The following is a 14,904-nucleotide window of genomic DNA, read 5'->3' as shown; positions in this document are numbered from 1 at the left end:
TCAACGCCGACTACAGAAGGTGACGCTCACAAGTGTCTTCATTCTGCCCATTCAATATCGTTGGACGTTTTAGGCCTCGCTTGTATATTTCTGCTAAAGTAGAAATCTTCACAGGATGTCACTGTTCATCTATGCTCCTTGGGCTTGGCCGTGTTGCTATTAATGGAGGAAAGCTTGAAACGAATACTGAAAACATCCGTAGCGTGCATTTTCAATTTTGACTGTAGAGAAGTACAAAGTATATAAACGTTGTGACATAAATCGACAAAAAGGTCAATATATGTTTGTTCAAAGTATTATAGTTATTTACGATTTATATTGAAAGATAATTAATGTAGTAAAGTCAATTTAAGGTATATGAATAGAAAAATTAAATAAAAGCGTGCATTAGTGAACATCATTATTTAAAAAATTTCATTTAACAAATATTTGAATCGTCAATTGAGGGAATGCAATATCTAATAATATTTCGAATAAAAGCACCATCGTAACTAAAGTGAGGTCAATGAGCATTTTTGACCCTCAAGAGCACCACTCTTTTAAAATAGGCAATACTCTATGAAAGGTCTTGGGAACTAAATCACTTACAGCCATATATTTTGGTTTTCACTGGAAGTAACTTTTAAAAAATCGCGCACGCATTCCTCTTTTCAGTATTTTTTGTGTTTCATTGTCCAAAAACAATCTACGGGGTACATGGTAAAAATTGATTGGATATCAATTCTTTTGAACCTTAAAATAAACTGCGCTACTTTAGATATAAACGGCCAAAGTTAAGGCTTAGGTCGAGGCGTTTATTCGTGGAGTATTCATTCACGTGGTCATAAAGAGATTCTTAAATTATGGATAATTGTCAAATAGCAAAATGAAACTATAACTAGCTTTGGTAACCAAAATTTGGCGCAACTGTAACTGTCTGAAAGCATGAACTTAAAATAATCTTTTAAGAGTCAAACGCAATAAGACATTTAATATAATCAATGGCAACTAGTATAATATAGAAAAAATAATCTCTAAGAAAATAACAATATATTTTCGAAAAATTAGGATATATTGATGCAATTTTCCTTAATTAAGTTTCTTAATTAAATAATATTGGAAGATGATCTTTATTTGGAAAGATGTTTATCCGGAAAACCGCATAACTATTGTTTTATTTATATTGATTCTCATCTCATACCTATCGCGCTCAATTTCCATTTTACTCAGCAATGCTTCCAACCCCAAGACTAGTTGAAAGAATATAGCTTGGTTATCAGCAAATCTAACTGATTTTACGAATTCCCCGCCAACTTTCATTCCTACCTCCAGTTCTTCCCATGCCTCTTTAATCATTTCCTCTACATACAGGTTGAACAGCAATGGTGACAATGGGCAACCCTGCCTTACACCTCTTCCTTACACTGCCCATCCGGACTCCCCGTTTCCCAATCGTACCTGAGCAGTCTGAGACATGTACAGGTTACGGATTAGCCTCATTTCCCTCCAATCTATTCCTATTTTCTGCAATGTACTCATTAGTTTTTCCCAATTCCCTCTATCAAACACTTTTTCGAAATCTACGAAACAGGCAAATACCTCCTGGTTGTATTCTATATTCCTCTCGATTAATAATCTCATTACTGCAATGGCATCTCGCGTACCTCTCCCCTTCCTAAACCCAAACTGATTATCTCCTAAGTAATCATATGCCCTACTCTCTATCCTTTTGTTGATGAAACTGAGAAAAACTTTAGCTGCGGGGGATATTAAATTTATTGTTCTGTAGTCCTCACATAATGTAGCCTTTACCTTTTTTGGAATAGGAAGCAACACTGATCTCACAAAGTCTTCCGGCCAGATTCCTTCCTCATAGATACTACGAATCAGTCTATATAGCGTCTTCCTCCCACATTTCCCTAAACCTTTTCGCAGTTCTGCAGGAATGCTATCCACCGGCCTTATTTAGTTTCATCTCCCTTAATGCCCTTTCTATCTCATCGTCGAGTATACCTGGACCTAAGCTATTTTCATTTACGTCATCTTTCTATGTCTAATTTAGTTGGCATAAGTTATTTACCATACAGTTCTTCTATATTTTCCTTCCATTTCTCTTGGATCTCTTCTGTTTCAACCATCATCTTACCGGACTTATCTCTAACTGATAGCGTTGATTCTTCCTTTCTTACTTCCCATTCCCGTTTTAATCATCTTGTATAGCGCGAAAATGTCATCCTTCTTTGCGAACTTTCAATTTTCTCGCACTGTGTTTTTTCCCCCGCGTCCTACCCACCTCAATTTATTATATAAATCTTTGTACTTCCTTCAACCTACTTCTTTATTTACGTTCTTCCATTTCCTTCTCTCATCGGTCTTTCTTATCATCTCATCCATTTATCCATGGTTTCTTTGTCATTTTCCTACAAGCAGTCCCTGCAGTTTCTTCCGCTGCTTTCGATATCCCTTTTTTTGTAATATTTCCGCTTTTTCTTGATAGTACTCATTAAGATTAGGCATCGAAACAGCTAACTTCTTTCCTTCACTCATGATTTTCTCTAAAGTATGCTGATACTCCTTCCTTTTCGTTCCAGTTAATACTTTTACTAACCATTTCCTAGCCCTCCTCCCCCGCCCTATCTTTTTGAATCGCACGCTACACCTTAATGCTGCAAATTTGTGATCAGAGTCCTTATCCGCTCCCGGGAAACTGTGCGAATTCATCATGCTATTTCGAAATCTATGTCCTACCATAATCTAATCTAACTGACACCTTTATGAGTCTCCTGGAATTTTCCAAGGGTAAATTCACCTTTTTTGGCCTAAACGCCTAAACCAAGTTTTGGTGATGACTTAACCCTTTCTCCTGCCGGATTCAATTGTTTTCTCCCGGTGGTCATTCCTCGTACCAAAACTGTAATACCGAACCTTAACACCATCTCATCCTCCGTCTACCTTTGTATTCCAATTCTATATCCATATTAAATGTTTCCTTATTGGAACACTTTCGATTATGCCCTCTAAAATATACCCTATCGACTTCCTCCTCCTCATGATTGCTTGGCGGTATGTATACATAAACTATGATCAAGTTCGTCGTTTCTGCTTTTACCTCTACTATTAATATTGTATCCGTTGCTTGCCTGTTGTTGACTACGCTTCTTCCTGCCTTTCTATTCAATATTATGACAACCCCTCACTCGCTCTCGTCCCCTCTACTGTATATTACTCTATAACTATCACTTTAGTATTCCCCGCTATCCTTCCATCTCCCATCACAAAACCTAAAATATTTATATTCCTTCTTTCCAATTCCGAATTTGAAGAACCCAAGAAAATCTAGCTTCCAGCAGGTCTTTACAGACTGGAGATAATAGTGGGGCAAGTGTATTGCATTATATGAGAACTATTTTAAGAAAAACTAATTAAATTAAAGAATTGAGCAAAATTATATGATAAAAAATAGCATGATCATTTCTAATTGACCAGCTCTTCATATTTTCATTATTGACGGAGGCTGACATAAATTTCATGGTAAAGAACATATTAATGATGTAAAAGTTATGAAGTAAGAGGTATTTTTAGTCGAGTGCAATATACGCACACCTAGGTGCGTAGTTTTGAGGACTTGCGCACTCATTCCAAGACTTCAAATAAAACAAGTCCAACATCTTGATTTATAACAATACCCACTTCCAGATTTACTTTCCGAGTATGCGAAAGAAAATTATATAATTCCCTTAACTTCCTTCTTATCAAACCGCAGTATATTTTTCGCCTCCCTCATGTAACAACCCTCATGATAATCTTCTAACTATGAAAGGAGTGTCATTTATGTGCCTGTGTTTATTTTATGGTGAGTTAAAAATTGTGAATAAACGATTAGTTTCTCTTAGAAAACACATTCGCATGCCGTTTTAACTGATTGCACAGCATGACAAACTGAAGTCGTAGCGTGGCAGTGAACGAAAGGGGAATTAAAAAAGGAAACGCCGTCGCAAGAAATCGTGAAGAGAAATCTTCTCCGCTATAAAAATAAAACTCAACATTTTTTACTATAATGATTCTAAGAAACATAAATCCCAGGAAATGATGAGGGAACAAAAATGGGAATTGGGCGTCAGCATGTGAAGAATTGCTCATCGAAGAACCGATTTGCCGTCGAACCATGACATCAAATATTCGAGAACAGCTTTGGCGAATCTAAGCGAATATTTTGGCTCAAGATATAGGGATCAAGTTCAAACTACCTGTAAGAAAATTGAACTGGGAACGAGAAGAAGTTACTAGGTCGATAGGGCGTCAACGATGACGTAAAATAAAAGCATGGACGATTTGAGCGGCTTCCTCGGATAATATATGGTCTCGATGATATTTTCCAGGGACTATAATCGTAAAAGTGAAAGGGTAGACGTCAAATGCGGGACTGCATGACGTTTGATCTTATCGGTGATCGTTTTCTGCAAACGAAGGTGGAGTAAGGGACCGGTGGACCCAAATTGACTTGCACAGTTAAGGAAAATGTCCAAAAAAGAATGAGAGTGATAGCGCTCAAATCAGCTGATTTATTGACAGATACGATATTTTTTGTTGTCGTTTGCCTCGAATCGTCATCCATTGCTTGGAAATCATTCCGCACATCTGGAGTTTGCGTCATAATGGAGAGAAAAACGCAAAATATTTCCAAAAGAACGGTTTCCTTTAATACTGAATTCACTCCCTGCGATATACAATGTCGAATACCGCGGAAAAGTTTTTTGTCTTTTTTCAAATCAACGGAATATCATTTGTTTGGCCCAAATCATCTATTTTATTTCCTGAATGTATTTTAACTAGTGTGTAGCTCAATTGAGATGATAATCCGATAAATAACTCTCAATTTAGCGTCGGAAACAAAAGATGAATACAGAAAACAATTACTTTGGGATTAATTTCGTGTTATTGGATAATTCAGCTCAATTTTTCAAGTTGATTATTTTATCAATTGTTACGATAACTCAAGTACTGTTTGGCAATTCAGATACTGTTACACTGTGACTTGCTGGAGAATATTATTATTCTTCTTATACCAACACACCTTCCAAAACAAAATTTTCTTGCCGCAAAAATATGGATTATAAGGGATTTTCTTCAAGTTTATGGCTTTTTGCCCGAACAAGGCTCTTACCTCGAACAAACTTCGTGTTCTCCTTGTTTTTGAGGGAGGCAAACTCAACGGGTTTGTTTGGTATATACGAGTAAGTTAGTGCATGTTATACTACATATCTTAACATTGTACATGGATGATATTTTTCTGAACTTATGTTCTTTGTCATCTTTTTAATGAATGAAAGTTGATGTATTGTTCTTTGATATTTACATATACATTAAATATTTCCGATGTGTACTCTAGGAAAAGGTTTAGATTGGGCCATACGGAAAAGTGAGTCATATTACTCAATATTCTCAAAATACCATTCTATGTATACAACTACTACTATAACATGTATTGTATCCTTATGCATAAAATATGCAAAAGAGAACATTGAAAATTAACTTCTCCACTTGTTCCAGTTGGAACTTATGAATATTTTAATGTTATAATAGCAATCGACCACACAGAATGGGCTTAACAATGTGTGCGTTAAATATTCTCTGGTTATATTCTACATGCCTCTTGATTAGTGATCTCATCACTGCAATGGCATCACCCGTGCCTCTCCCCTTCCTGAACCCAAACTGATCATCCCCTAAGTAATCATTTGCCCTGCTCTCGATCCTTTTGCTGATAATCCTGAGAACCACTTTAGCTAAGTGAGAGATTAAAAAAATTGTTTTGAAGCTCTCACATGATGTAGCCTTTACCGTTTTTGGAATAGGAATTAAATATTAATAATATCACCAATAATTCTAGCGATCAGCATATGCGGTTATTCACACGGGATATTTTGTTCAAAAATAGTGCCTGTAGTAGTGGTACAAATATAATCTGGAAACATATATGTGCATTATTAGCATCAATATTTTTCTACCTGCATACTGACGTTATTATAATTCAAAAAGTTGTTGATTTTAATTAAATAAAATATTTGTACTAAATTTAGGTGAATAATGAAACTTATGTATTCATTTCATTCCAATTAATTTTTATTTAGAAAAGATATTTGAATTGTCTTTTTTTGACAGGCCTTTCTAATAAAATAATGTTTGTTTGCGTTTGAATTCCGTTTTTCGTGTTTTCTGCTGCACACTGGCATCATTTTCCTCAAAGTAATATTTTATTACGTCAGATTCAAATAGTTAGAATAAATTATTAGATCGTGGCACTCGAATTATATCCAACATATGCAGTGTCCTTCATCAAACAAAGATAAAAGTAAACAATAGTGTAAATAAAGCCTTAATAATTAGCCTTATTAATAAAATAATAAAATAATTAGCCTTAACTCGTATAAGACAGTAAAGGGAATGGTTTTTGTTTTGAAGATTGGTTGAATGATGTTAACTATATATATATATATATATATATATATATAGCCAAAAATATTTACATAGGAAACGCATGATTTGAATAAATGGGGAAAGAATTTATCACAATTACATTAAAAAATATGCTACCTATGGGTTGTGTCTTCGTAGGATATGATTAATTATACATTACTTGTAGCATTTTTGTACCTTCAAGAGTAAATGACTAATGCATTTTAATCATGTCTTTCTTCGGAAGTCACAACGACGCTAAATATACGTATAATACAAAGGTTCTCGGTCCAATATGGTTTATAGATGTGAAAACTTTAAGGAAACAAAAATCAGAATCTTGCATCCAAATCGTAAACTCTTCGATTACCTTCATTAACTGAAAAACGAAATTCGTATAATCAAAATCTCACTCAGTATTCGCTACAAAATAATTGCGATCATTAGCATTTGCTCGTGAGACAAGTGCCCATAATTAAAACTCTACCTGCAGACGCTGCGGCGGCATTCTAATGACGTCCCTCTACATTCGAGCTGTGACCACCCAAAACCCCTTTCTCTGATAGCATCGCCGAGGCAGGGGCAATGAATATATACCCTTCCGGCGCGCGACCTTGGCCCCACAATTCCATGCGTGGCTCTATCACGCCGGTTGGTATTCCTCGCCCAGAAAACGGTCGTCATTGCCTTCTCCAAAAATTGCATGACATTTACTCTTCCCCTCCACGTGGTAACGTCCCCACCTCCTCCCAGGAGAGGCAATTCCTCCCTTACCTCGACGTCTGAAAACCTGATGAACCCGAAGCGACCGTGACCCTTTATCGCGGGAGAGACGCCGTTCTCCACGAGCAGTCTAAAAACTGCGAGAATCCTCTATCTGTGGGTATACGAAGGTCTCGCAAAAATTGAGGTCAAAGGAAGGAGGCTCTCTTCCTCACGGATGACCCTAGAGGTGAATCCCTGATTTGGGGTCGACTGAATTGTGCGCAGCGCCTTCAAAGTTTTCTCGAGATTCGAGGGAAAAAAAGGAATTTTAACTGTGTGGAAGCGCTTCACGTTTTGTCAAGTACAACATCAGATTCTTCGCGCTTAAATTTACGGATTGTATTTGGCGAGCGAAGTGTGAATAACCATGGTATGTTAATTGTATAAATATAGAAAACATCAAGTTGGGAGTGAATTATTTATAATTCCGTTGACGATTCCATTATGCGTATTTCCATATCATTGATAAGAAACCAATATCCATTATGATATAACATATTAACAGGAGCTCAATTATCGCAAAGTTTGTATCAATCAGTCAACGCTCCATTGTTAATTAGTCTGGAAGAAAGAAAACTAAGCATTTCCACGTTCAAAGCACTAAAACTTCTGAAAATATAAAAATCAGACCATATTTCTATTTCAGAAACAATTCACATTTCCACAACTATTGAATCTAACCTATTTAAAATTATTACTAGCTTGAGAAAAATATAGTGACGAATATCTTTAAGAAATATGCACTAAAATTATAAATTGGCCAATGAAAAAGCAGGACTGTATTTTGTCATTGTAGAAAATTTAGAACGACTGTCGCCCGCCCAAACATATGCTCTAAAAAGCTTACGAATTAAAAAATTGGAATATGTACAGATATTTACGAGTTACCGAGACAGTAACTTTTAACGGAGTAATCCTCTAATTCACATAACTTTACAAAAATTTCAAAGTCACTATCTTTCACCTTGACCGGAATTCCGGCGATTCAAAATTATGATCTTGTAATCGGTATTTATCGAAATTATAGGCACTCATAACAGAGGGAAGTGCATTATATTGTTAACTTGTGTCAAAAGACTGACTAATGAAAGTATTTCAAGAATTATTTTTACCATAAACTTCTAAATTTGGGTGTATATAGGTCGAGAAGTTTTCTCACTAAGTTCACCAAATAATGTTTTAATAATTAATTTACTCATGCCCTTGACTCATCGGTTCCTGTTGACTACGCAATCACAAAAACATAGACTTACTATCATTTATAAAATACAAGTCCTCTGAAATTAAATGCACTGATGTGATCTATGAAATATTCTAAATATAACCCTTTTATCAACAGAAACGAAAAAGTTAATGTCTGCCCAGGACAATTGACTGAAAATGATTTGCTGAGATCAGGATGAAAAATGATGAATCCAAATGTTCTTTTCCACGGGTTGTTGTATAAACGAAAATTAAAAGAGATAGTCAAAAGTGTATCTTTGGAGTGTTAATGATACATCCTTTGAGAGATCCTACTTTAGAACTTTGCGACCAACTAGAACAACCATGAGTAAAAGCAGATGATGCAGAAAAGTAAGTCCAAATGAATTCTCAAACTCCATACACTTCCCTCCTAAAAACACAACATTGGCTTTGACGGATCTTCCTGCGAGTAAAAATAATTCAAGTCGCTGATTTGGGGAACCACGATAGTCAAAATAATGCTGGCACGCGGTGGGTAGGTCGGGAGGGGCGTGGTTGTATGAAACAACTCGGTTCCAACCTCCCACTTTCCAATTCTACCGGGCCGAAAACCTTCTAGAGCAGTGGGGACGGGAAGGGAAGGATTCGTCTCGGTCGGAAGCCCCGTAGAGAAGAATCGCTCAATTCGCCCTCCCGTATTGATCGTCGATTACGGCAAATACCCTTTCCTTCCTCTGGGCCGAAACCGATATACCTCAACCCCTGCCGTCTATCTTTCGACCCTTCTTAGGGAGGAAACCTTATACCAAAGAGGTTTATGGAGTGTGGGGGAGGAGGGAAGTTTGCGTGATTGCGAGGGGAAGAAAGGAAGGGCTTTTTCTTGCGGGCGGAGAGTTTTGGTTCTCGTAGCAGGCAGGGAAGGGAAGACCGGGTAACATCAAGGGATTGAAGAGTGAGAGAGGATGGGGGTCATAAGCGTATAGACGGAGGGTCCTAGTGGTGGAGGTAAGGGATAGAGAATACCCTATCCTTGCACCATAACCTTATCCCTTGCCGATATATCTGAGACGGAGCGACTGGGTGACCGCCACCATCTGTCTCCGCGGGAGGCGAGATAAAGAGATTAATCTCCCTGCGTGCTTCTCTGCGAAAGTGGTGGTCCTGAGAGTAGCTTGCAGGAAACACGACGCTCTCTGCTTTATCAACTTACTTCAGGACGGTAGTGATACTGCATGGCTAGTTGGCAGCAAGGGAGGGGTTCAATGGCACTGGAACTGGGGGAGGAATGCCGTTTGAGGCGCTTTAGAGATGGGGGTAGTGAGCTCGCTTTGCGAAAGATTAAAAGAAACAAATAGGACGAAGGTCAACCACCAGAAAAGGAAGCATCAGGAGAGGATTTGGGCGAGTGGAAATGGTGCAACGTAGATACACACACTGCAGATGCGGTCGAAGAGGAAGCAAGTGTGGATAGGTGTTAGGTTTGCGACGATTTCTTCTTTTCTCCTCTCCGAGTAATATTGTGCTCTCCGAGCTTTTAGTGAAACTAGGTTTGCATTAGGAAATGAGGTCTGCCACCGAATAGGCCTCACTGGTAGTGGCATAGAGGCTAAATTGAAGACATAAGCGACACGAAAGATGAATATTCAATCATAGTGAATGGAGTGAGAGGGAGGATGAAGAGGAAGGCTCTTGGAAAGGTCATTCTTCATCCATCAAGGGTTATCATTGCATCAGGTTTTATATAGTAAAATTTTAACTTCGAGGCATTGCACCTGATTTCATTCGCTTAAACAGTATTTCTCTCAAGATGAAAAACAGTAGGGAATATAAAACTAAAAAAAGGACTCGTCGTTGGAAAAATCGGATAAAAACAATTTGTCCTCACGGCACTAAAACTTATTAAACCTCTTAACTTGATCTATATCGCAAGGTACACCAGCTCTCTTGTCGTTTTAAAAAAACAATAAAAGCTTCAATGAGTATCTTTTAATCAGTACGCCACCGTTAATACCATATAACATTTTTAATAATAACATGATTTTGCCCTAAAGATAACCTATATAAAAGATAGATAAATATGACTCTTACTTTACAATGTAAAGTAAGAGTCATATTTACGAGGAAGGTTGGTAAACACTGAGTCAATTAACAAGAAGTGTGCACTTAAGCCTGTAAAATACAAGGTGAGTTTGGAGAGAAACCCAGAATTATCTTAGTATCCCCGAAAAGAAAGATAATAATGAGCTCCCAACTATTTCATTGTTCTCTTACAGGAAATACAAAATAGATTTCCAATTTCTTCCTTTTTCAATAAGAGTTAATTCTTAATATTGAACAAAAAGGATGGATGAGCTTGATCATGACTAACGACAGAAGGAAAACCGAAAAATTAGTATGCTGCTACTACGCAAGCAATCAAGTATCAACACAGTTCCGCACTCAATCCAATTCTGTTAATTATATGCAATGGGTTCATTTTTCAATTGCGTGCAGGGAAATCATATTGCAAGCATGTGTCTTCGTGCGTAACAAGCAGTGTGTATATATATATATATATATATATATATATATATATATATATATATTACTGTTTATTTCGATTAATATCATATGAGTGGAAAAAGGAAAACAATACCCTGAGAAGTGCTTCCCTTAATAATCATTTCTGACAAAGATTTTCCGGGTACACTCTGAAAGTACATTGGACCATTTGCTGACATTTTTTGACTTCATGTGAATCCTTTTACGTCATTATTTTAGTTATATAATACTGTGACTTTTCGGTTTCCATGATTACAAAAATACTCAGTTTAAAATGACCAGCAGAGTTAGGCAATCTCTTCCCTTTATTTCAATAAATAAAAGGTATTTCTATATGATAACACACTATTCCTGAGGGGATTCAAATGAATATTTTGAATCTTATTGAAGAAAAGAGAATATTAACGAATGTTTGTGGATGACGCAGTTAATCGGCACGGTAGCTTATAAGCAAAAGAGTGTAATTCAGTCTAGAGATCGTTTTTACGATTTAGATTTTACTTGAATTGGGTAGGTAAATGGGGGCTTTGAAATAATCAGGAGCAATTACACACGTCAAAACGTATTCATTAAAAAAATTATGAATATTTTTAATGCAAATATTACTATTGAGTCGTTTTTATCTTCAAAAGATTATGCATATGATATTTTGTGTGTCAGTACTCGCTATCTTAGAATATAAGCAATGTCGTGGATGATAAAAAGTAAATATACCCAAGGTCACATAAATCTAGAAAGAACACTTAGATTTATGACTTTTTGACCTTTTCAGGCTTCATAAAATTGTTCACAGAGCGTACGAGTTGAGCTCATATTTAGAGTTTAGGTATGCTTATAATTAGACTTTGAATATATTTGTAGACCGAAATCTGTCAAACTACACGAAAAAATTCTACAATGCTGCTCTGGTTAAGTAAGGTAATTACCCTATAGTTGCTACGATAAAATTTTAATGATAGTAGGTATGATGAAAATACAGCACAGCAAATCTGGGAACTAGAATAAATAATCAGAGTCAATGATAAATGACTTTAAAGCGCATAACTCAATGTTTTTCTATCATATATTTCCATTTACGTAAACATAAAAATTTCTCTTAACGTCCATCATTCAACAAATTTGAAGGTGACTGTCATCGGATTAACGTAGCATAAATGAGCATGCATAGTTAATGTCTAATATTATAAGTAGCCTGCCATTTCGGTCAAAAATAGTTTAAAGTGTAAACTTTATTTGACGAGACTTCAGTAAAGGACATAATGTAAACGAATAAATTTTTAGTACAGTCATAAGGCACATTTTCTCTTTTATTTTTGCTAAACCTTTTTCTTTGTCTATTTGGCGGAAACTTCCTTGGATAATTAACATAATTACAGTTATTAGCGAGAATAAGGAAAAAAAGACCCTAACCGTGTATGGCAGATGAGTACGTCTGACTTAAGCCCAATGCTTTGACGAACAACGGAAAGAAAGAAATAAAAGTTTCTGAGGACTCCGCAAAGACCAATATTGCCCCAATTTTGCCCTTTTTGGAGAAGAGCTCTCCTAAAAGGGACCATTTGGACAGTTTTGACGCAGCACAATGCTAACATTTCCTACCACAGGGTCTTCTCAGTTATTTTATATTATTCTTCAAATAGGAAATGGAACAATTTAGGGAAATGTTACCAGCTAGCCTTGAAACAATTACTATATTATGAGGAATAATTAGATGGAACTTAATTCATGCATCTGCCCGATATTTATTTTCCAAAAGGCTTTTCAACATTTGGTACGACTAATGAATTTTACAAAGCGAAAAAATGCTTTGACTTACATCTGCATGTCAATTACAAAAGAAAAATTACAAAAGTCATAGGTTAAATGAAGCAAATTGAATTTTACATAGTTTACAAGAATTAATGGCTACCTCGGAGATTATTTTACAAACAATTCGTCAGTATACTTTGTAAAAATGCCAAAAGAAATGCAAATGGATACAAACATTCTATGAAGGGTTAAAAATAATAATTTTTGTAATATAAGCTTAGAAAGTTAATGACTGAAAGGTTAGTTAGCATAATTTGTTTACATCAAGGGACATATTGATGATAAGGGAAGCATTCACTTCTGAGTCAGGGTTACCTATAGATTTAATATATGCTGAAATATACTTCACCAAAAGAGTAATTATTTCCATTAATACGTGAGCTAATTTATAGTTATTTTACATTGGACAAATTTATTCGATGTTTGTGCGTTTTAATAAGATAATTAATGCAGCTCTGATGATCTCTTGTAGGCGAAGATTTTTTTGAGTAAGACGATAGACGTACATTTGACACTTTTCAAATGTAGCTGAGGAGAATGATGTGAAAGGTGAAATATGTAGTAATAAAAACATAAGAGGTAATTCTAGGCTTGGTGGGGGAGGAGAGGGGATTGCTAAGAGAAATACAAATGAGGCAGGAATTATTGATGTAGAAATATGATTATGATTGGCAATGGAATGCTGTGGGCTGTGACAGAGAGATGGATGTTAGAAAAACGAGGAAGGGGTAGAAAATGTATGGGTATAGTTAACGGAATGACGGGAGGAAGTATGCGGAATCGAAAAAGGACTTATTTGACGTATTTGATATCAGGTGGTGTTTTGTTAGCAGGGTCAAAGAAATGCATCGTTATATAGTATGCATCCGTCGAAAATTTATCTGAAAATAATAATAACGATCATCGATAATGCTATGCAACAAAATTATTTCATCAGTATATATTTACAAAAAATATTTCTACACTGATGATGTTCAATTTCAATTTTTTGGCCATGTATCACTAAAGATTTCTAATTGAAAAATAATAAGATAATAAACCTTCTTCCAGGAGAGCATTACGGTAAAGTATTAATATATTCTGCTGTTAAGTGTACATGCTTGCAAAAAGGTACCTAATAAAAAGTTTGCATCATAAACAATAAAATGTGGTTGTTTAGTGAGGGCGAATTCAATTTTAAACTACTATCAGTATGATTCATCTTTCTTGCTTTAAGAAATTTAAATTTCACATTTTTCTATTTACATAGCTTGTTGTAGCGTAGGATCAAGATCCCACTTTATCAACAATGAAGCGTGTGAAAATGTGTATCACCAAAATCTGCAAGAACAAAATTTCTTTGTGATGTGTTTAAATTTGTACATGGTACGTATACAGAGTTTGAGATTGAGTGAAAAAACATTGAAAGTAATTTTCGGCGTTCTCGAAGATTATTCTGGTTCTGCATAATTTCTATAACCTATGGTACTTTTCAAGAATTTTAAGAGCACACTTCCCATTTCCCAGTGTAGCTTTCTTTCTGAAAATGTTATTTCTGCATTTTCTTTTGTAAAATACGGTTCTTCTTTTACAAAGGACGATTTTTTGACCCCCTTTTTCCCTTTCTTCCCTTTGCCGCTATATTCGAATACTGTCCTTTCTAGTCACCGCTATGAATTCATCTTCTCATCAAACGCCTTCAAAAAAATGTTCTCTTTTTCGTCTTTGAAAATTTCTCCCAAATTTAACAACCTTAAGGTACAAACTCTTAAGTTGGTCCATACCTGGACTCCCCAGGCTTACAAATTTGCTACGTCTTAACAAACTGTACAAAATTTTCAAACACAGACCAATCACACACACAAGCACTCAAGAAACGCACACACACTCAGAAGAATTGGAATCTTTAACGGGGTCTACTCTACAGCCTCGTGAAGGATTCCATCTCCATCTGAAATTCTTTAACAGGGTCTCACAGCCTCGTGAAGGATTTCAGTCAGGATAGTGTGCGTGTGGCTGTGTGTTGGTCCCTGACGCGGATTAATTTCCCGTAAACCACCACAGAGGGTATTCTGGTCGAGAGGTTGTGGTTGGTCCCTGACGTGATTCCCGTCACACCAACACAACAATTGGTCTGACGAGAGATTGGCAACTAATTCTTACGGCCATTGGAGTTTTCTTCCCCTTTCT

This window comes from Hetaerina americana, unplaced genomic scaffold, assembly GCF_022747635.1.
Source record: "Hetaerina americana unplaced genomic scaffold, ioHetAmer1.1.p SCAF_2, whole genome shotgun sequence".
NCBI lineage: Eukaryota > Metazoa > Arthropoda > Insecta > Odonata > Calopterygidae > Hetaerina > Hetaerina americana.
The sequence above is the reverse complement of the archived record's forward strand: the minus strand, read 5'-3'. Positions refer to the sequence as shown.